Source organism: Gavialis gangeticus, unplaced genomic scaffold (assembly GCF_001723915.1).
Source record: "Gavialis gangeticus isolate Ggan-Ray unplaced genomic scaffold, GavGan_comp1, whole genome shotgun sequence".
Lineage (NCBI taxonomy): Eukaryota > Metazoa > Chordata > Crocodylia > Gavialidae > Gavialis > Gavialis gangeticus.
This window is the reverse complement of record NW_017728998.1, coordinates 1,732,569-1,738,889: the sequence shown is the minus strand read 5'-3', so window position 1 is coordinate 1,738,889 and position 6,321 is coordinate 1,732,569.

Below are 6,321 nucleotides of genomic sequence, written 5' to 3'. Positions count from 1 at the left end.
TAAAAATTTCCCCCCCCCCCCCAAAAAAAAGTTTCCTACCTATCATTTATTTGTTAAAGGAGATGGTCGTTTCCTTCCTTGCTGTACCTTTAGGATCACACATTGCTTTGGCCTGTCCAGTACTAGAAAGATGTAATTTTATTGTTGAAAGGTAATAAGAGAAACAAAAGTGGTTGATTGATTAAAGATAAAATCAGAGCTGTGGACAGCTAAAGCAGCCTACTTCCTCTGCTTTTGTTTTCCACGACTAAATATATTGAGATTTGCACATGTGCACGGCTAGTTAATACCTCTCCAGCCATGTTGATTGGGGTTTGCACCTGTAATGTAGGTATGCACAAATATCTGTATATTTAAAGTTAAAAAATCCACTGCTAAGGTGTTATTGTGACCTGTAAGACTATGAAACATCTCATTCATATTATTCCAATAGAAAGTTTTCACTTTATATTTTGGATTTAACCATTCGCCTACAGTCCATGGAAGAAAAACATTGTAGCTGCTGCATTAGAACCAGAAAGTAAACTGGACAAAATAAAATTGAGTTTTATTTTGTCCAGCTTTATTTTGTCACAGCCTTCCTAAAGATTGTGTTCCTTCAAATCTTTGGATGAGAATCCAAACCCTCAACTCTTTGAATTCCTGAATTAAGGTATTCATATGTGAATGCCTGCAACTAACCGGAAAACATTGGCTGTAAAGATACCACAGCGTATTTGGAGAATTTTTTTCTAATGTTGGCTCTGTCCAAATTTTGATGACTGTTCAGCACAGATATTGCCACCCTGTCCCATTTTCTGCCTGCATTTTTTTTCTGTGAAGCTTATTTTGAACTTCTTGATTTATTTAAGTTTTCTCAGACTACATTGTGACAAATAGCAGAAATCTCTGTATAACATGCATTCTTCATACTGTTTCTGGTCTCACAGATAAGGCATTTCAGTGTACCAGGGAATACCAGCTCCAGTTGTAAAAAGAGAAAGAAGAAATATGTAGGGCTCATTCTTTCTCAGTGGTTTTGCACGGTTACTCCTGTCTTTTGTGGTGCTAGTCTTTACTTACACTTGTGAAAGGAAGAGGAGAATTAGGTATATAATATTATTGAGACTGGTCTGTATTAGTCTGTCATATGTAAAGGAAAATTTTGGCCCAGTTGGCCAGCCTTTATTTATCTTGGGACCCAGTCAAGAAGGTGGACAAAAGAGTTGTGCTTATTTATTTTGGGATTTTTGTCACTCTAGGCAGGTATACTTTTGCTTTGAGTGGAAGGCCAGAACTGCCCCACTAATCTTACAAGTCTGTAGAAGACTTTGCATTGGGGATGTTGAAACAGCAGTTGTCATCTCAACTTTGGTTCGGTGAAGCTGTTACAATGCTAAATGAAGCCCAGTAACTTCACTTTCATATTTTATCCCTTCCCTTTCTTTTTCTGTATTTCACAATTTTGGATAGCAGCCTCTTCAGAGCAGAGAAATTTTGTTCTTGCCTATCTGTAAAATTCCATGCTAAACAATGATGGTGTATATATAAGAAAACAATCATTGCATGATTTAAACTAGCATCTAGCTTTGTGTGCATGATTCCCATTACTGTGCATTGATTGATGGGTTAAATGTGGGCCCTGAGCTCCCTTTTTTCTTTTTATCTATGTGTTATAGCTTGTACCTTCTGAAAAAAAAGTACTAAAATACTGTTACTTTAAAACTCTGGATTGAGAAATAGAAATTATGTATTTAAATCTTTTAGATAGGCTTTTTAATTCTCAAAATATTCAGGTGAGCATATGCTCCTTTTGGTGCAGTATGTTATGTTTGAAATTTGGGCTTTTTGGAAAGCTGCTACCGATAGTCCTTCATAATTGAAAATAAGCTCAAAGTCTAATTTTGCTTCCCCATTCTTAAGTACAGTTTAGCTGATGAACTGAGGGGATCAAAGTATTAAACACTGAAATAGACTAGTGATCTGTTCATCATCTACAAGGGCAAAGTGTCTTCTGGTGCTGCATGAGGACTAACAACATTTAGTTAAAAAATGCTGGCTGCAAAATTGTTTCTTGTTACTAGCACTCTTGGAGTAAATAAATAAGGACCTGTAACATTTAGTCTGGCATATGAAGTATGCTTAGGTACCTAATTCTCATTTAAATACTACCATCTTCCCTTCTAAGGTTGTGTAAGTATGGTCAAACCAGAAGCTTCTTGTCTTGAATATATACCTGTTTTCTATCTACAAAGTTTTCAATAATTATGACCTTAAATAAATGCTTTTTTAAAAGTCTTCTCTTGTCTTTCAAAGTTTTTACAAGTTTAACAAAACACGTTTCAGTAAAGTCAGCTTTTTTTTTTTAACTTTCACAGTATTCATTCTAAATTCACTCTTATTCTGGCACTTAACATTTCATACCAATAAGGGAAAACTTACAGCAGATAAGGTTGTTTCATAACCAGAACAATAGGGGCTATCTGTAGTTAACTCTGTCCTACGAATAGAAACATTTAAAGAACGCAGTAATGTAAAACACAAAAATTCCCAGCATAGAGTGGCATAGTTAACTTTTGGGAGCAGTTTCTAGCATTGATAATATTATGCAAGAATATTGCCCATGATTCTCCTCAAATGCTGAAATAGGGAATTCAGTCCCCTAGTGTCAACAACTTTTATCTACTATTGCATCTAAAAGGCTGTGCTGAACAAATGTTAAGGTTTCAAAGTGAAACGCTTGAATATTAGAAAATGCCAGCATATAGACTGTGTGTTCAGTCTTAATTTGGTTCCTTTGTGCATATGAATCATGGTATGGTCTTTAATTACATGATTACATACCATCTCTTTTCCCATGGGACCTCTGCCTCATTCAGTCCACAGGAAGGCCCTGCCCTGGGAATGAATCAGCATTATGGAGAAGAAAAACATTCTTTGTGTCCTTGCCTCATTTGTTGCAGAAGTTAGCGTATACTGAATGAGGCAGGGAGCTGGAGAAAGAGGTCTCCTTGGCTAAAGCAATAGCTGCTACCCTGAGGAAAGGGACTCCATCTCTGTTTCTGTTGTGGATTAGCTGTGTAATGCAAATTACTTAGAGGAAACTTTTCATAAATAGCCACAAATTTTATATTCCATATTTCCTGTGGGCCTGACTTAAGCCTGTGGTCTCTTTGGCAGAAGTACTTTGAACATATGAAATGCTGTATAGTGTTTTTCACATTTTAAAAGTAGGTCTTAGACCTCTTAGATTGGGCACTCAAAAGTAGCAAACGATCTGACTTTTAATATCTCTGCACTATAGTTCCGTATTTGTGTAAAATGGGCATAATTCAACCTTCCCTCTCAGGGATTTGTGAGGCACACTACTGTAGTGATGAGAGCTGTAGAAAATCCCAGGAAGAAATTACTAAGTCTTTGTTCGGAACAAGCTTGAATAACGTGCTGTAAATAGGGATATGTTTCATACAGTGAAACTGAGATTAAAACAGAATATTGAAGAGTTACCCATTATAGGAACATTATTCATCTTGTGATAACAGCACTGTGAAGAAAATAGAACGTTCTTGTGTAATTAAAGACTATTGTAGTATATATGCACAAGAAGCTAAATTAGGTTTTCATTGGAAAATGTAAATTTGGCATTTCCTGGCTTTTGAGTACTTGCATCTTTTTAATGACAGTGTTCTTTTGACAGTTTTTCAGATGTAATAGATTTAAATTGATGGTCATTAACTATAGAATAAAGTGATGAAAACACAGCCATACCAATTTGATAAAGCTACCCTTTTAAATGGAGCAAGCTCCTTAGAGCCCTAATCACTGCAGCAAAGCAAAATAATTGAAAACATAAACCAGTTATATAAACAGTCCTTGAAAATATATTTTCTAATCTAGAAACATTTGGACCACTGTCTTTCACCTCGTTTCTGTGTTTTCAGTCAGTAAAAATTAAGAACTTTTTGTGTCGTATGCCAAAAGGTCTGTAGTGCACTGATGTAAATATAGTTATTTTCTCTATATTAACTCCTAAAACCAATAGGGAAAATTCTAGGTATCCCTAAAGGAGAAAGAGACTGATGCTACATAAAGCACGTTGACCTAGATCCAGACTGAAGATGTGTCAAATGACCAAGACAAAAGACCAGAGTGCAGGCAGTCCTTGGACTTATGACACAATTGGTTCCTGAAAACCACATCTTAAGTCAAAATGTTGTAACTTCGAACTGATTTTTCCCATTGGAAACAATGTTATAAATGGGGGATTGGTTCCTGAACTAAGGCCCGATACCTTATTTTCACCAAAAATAACCCAGAATTTTGTACTAAATCAATTATAGAAGAGTAGTATAGCTACATTAATGTGTTTCTATTGTAAATGGCTATCTTGTTAGTTTGGAGGCAGTTCTTTGAGGTGACTTTGCTGGACTTTTTGAAGGGCTCTTGGCTGGAGTCTTCTCAGGAGTCTTGGCTGCAGGTTTTTCTGGAGTCTCATCTGCTTTCTTAAAGAAAGTGTGCAAGGCAGTTTGGACAGATGTTCTCCAGGGAGATGGGCGGTGCAGTGAACTTGTTCCCTGGCGTAGCTTCATGTCAGATCAAGCATTGTAAAGTGGAAACTGACATAACAGGTGAAACAGGGTGTCAATTTATAAATGTGGTAACTCGAAACGTTGTAAATTGAGGACTGCGTGTATTAGAGCTAATAAACACCTGAGATCTGCCAGATTAATAACTGGCTGTTCAACAGTGTCAAGAGTCTTGTCTCTTTCTCCTGTATTTTGGACTCTAAGATCACTCTGCCAGCAAATTAAAAACAGAAGCATCACATTTATTAAAATACTACTTTTTTCCTTTTCGGTGCCCTCTTAACTTTCCTTCCATCAGAAGTTACCAAGTTAATTTATCACTATTCAGCTTCTCTTTTTTTGCTTGTCTTTTTTTCTCCTTTTTCCTTAAAATATATTTTGCATTTAAAATTAAATAAACTTTACTCTTTCGTATTCAGCACACTTAAGATCCTTTCAGTTTGCTAATAAAAGCAAATTTTAAAATGCAGATTTTGTGCATTTTAATTAAATTCTTTTTTACGTCCACATGCAGCCTGAAAACGTTGTGAATTAAAACAAAACAACAAAGCATTTATTCACTTTTTCTCTTAACATAATAAAAATGTAAAAATTTAAGAAGCTGAATAAAAATGTAGGAAGCAACATAACTACTACTATAAACACATATAGATGCACTGTATTCCTGGTTAGTGAAATGAAATACCAAGTTATATTTGGTATCTCATACCAAGAGATTTGTTTGGTATTTTTTTTTTTTAGAAAAATAACTAATAGCAAACATTAAAATGGGTGTTTGAATCAAGGGTTCTTGCTTGCTGGCTTAAATCATGATTAAAATTAGTTGTTTGACTAATTATGATTTAAGTCACTCTGCCTGAATCAATCAGTTCAACCTCTTACATTGTTGTTTGAAGAGATGGGAGAGGTGCAGCTTAGATGAAGTCAATATTGTAGTGTTCAGGAAAATGAGAAATTGGGCTTTAACTTTTTCTAATTGTTTTCTTTTTTTAATAAAAGGGTACATTGACCTTTGTTACCCACTTTTGCATATAATAAAGCAGCAGCTATGGTGTGAGCACCTTTCTTTTTCTTTGTTTGATTTTGCAGTTAACTTTTAAGAATTTCAGTGAACATGATCAAAATGAAATCCTTAATCCTTCTTCCTAAAGAAGAAGACCTCAAATTTATGATCATTGATCAACTAACTGAATGGGCTGTTGGAAAGTACCTCATTTCTTGTCATTTTTCTGTTGTTGTTTCATAGGAAGTCTCTCTATCAGGTTGTCATACAGACCATAAAAGGGCACAGCCTACAAAGTATCTGTCTTTTGACTAAGTCAGTCAGGATTGATAAACTGACTCAAGGTTGTGTCAGTTGTGTTTGTATTTGTGTACTTGGCATATTACTAAAGGATCCTTGCACTAAAAAGTGGGTATCATTTAAACAGAACAAAATAGCTCACTCAAAGGAGCTCACTCAAAAGCTTTGGGAGCAGGCAATGGGCCTAAAATCAAGGTGAGGGAACATGTTGAGGAACTGGACGTTCGCAAGTCCGTGGGCCCAGATGGAATGCACCCGAGAGCCTTGAAAGAGCTGGCAGACATCATTGCATCCCCCTTGGCAGAGATAGTTGAAAAATTATGGCGCTCGGGCAAGGTCCTGGATGACTGGAAAAGAGCCAGCGTGGTCCCTATTTACAAGAAAGGGAGGAGGGATGACCTGGGGAACTATAGACCAATCAGTCTTACATCTGTCCCTAGAAAAATCCTCAAG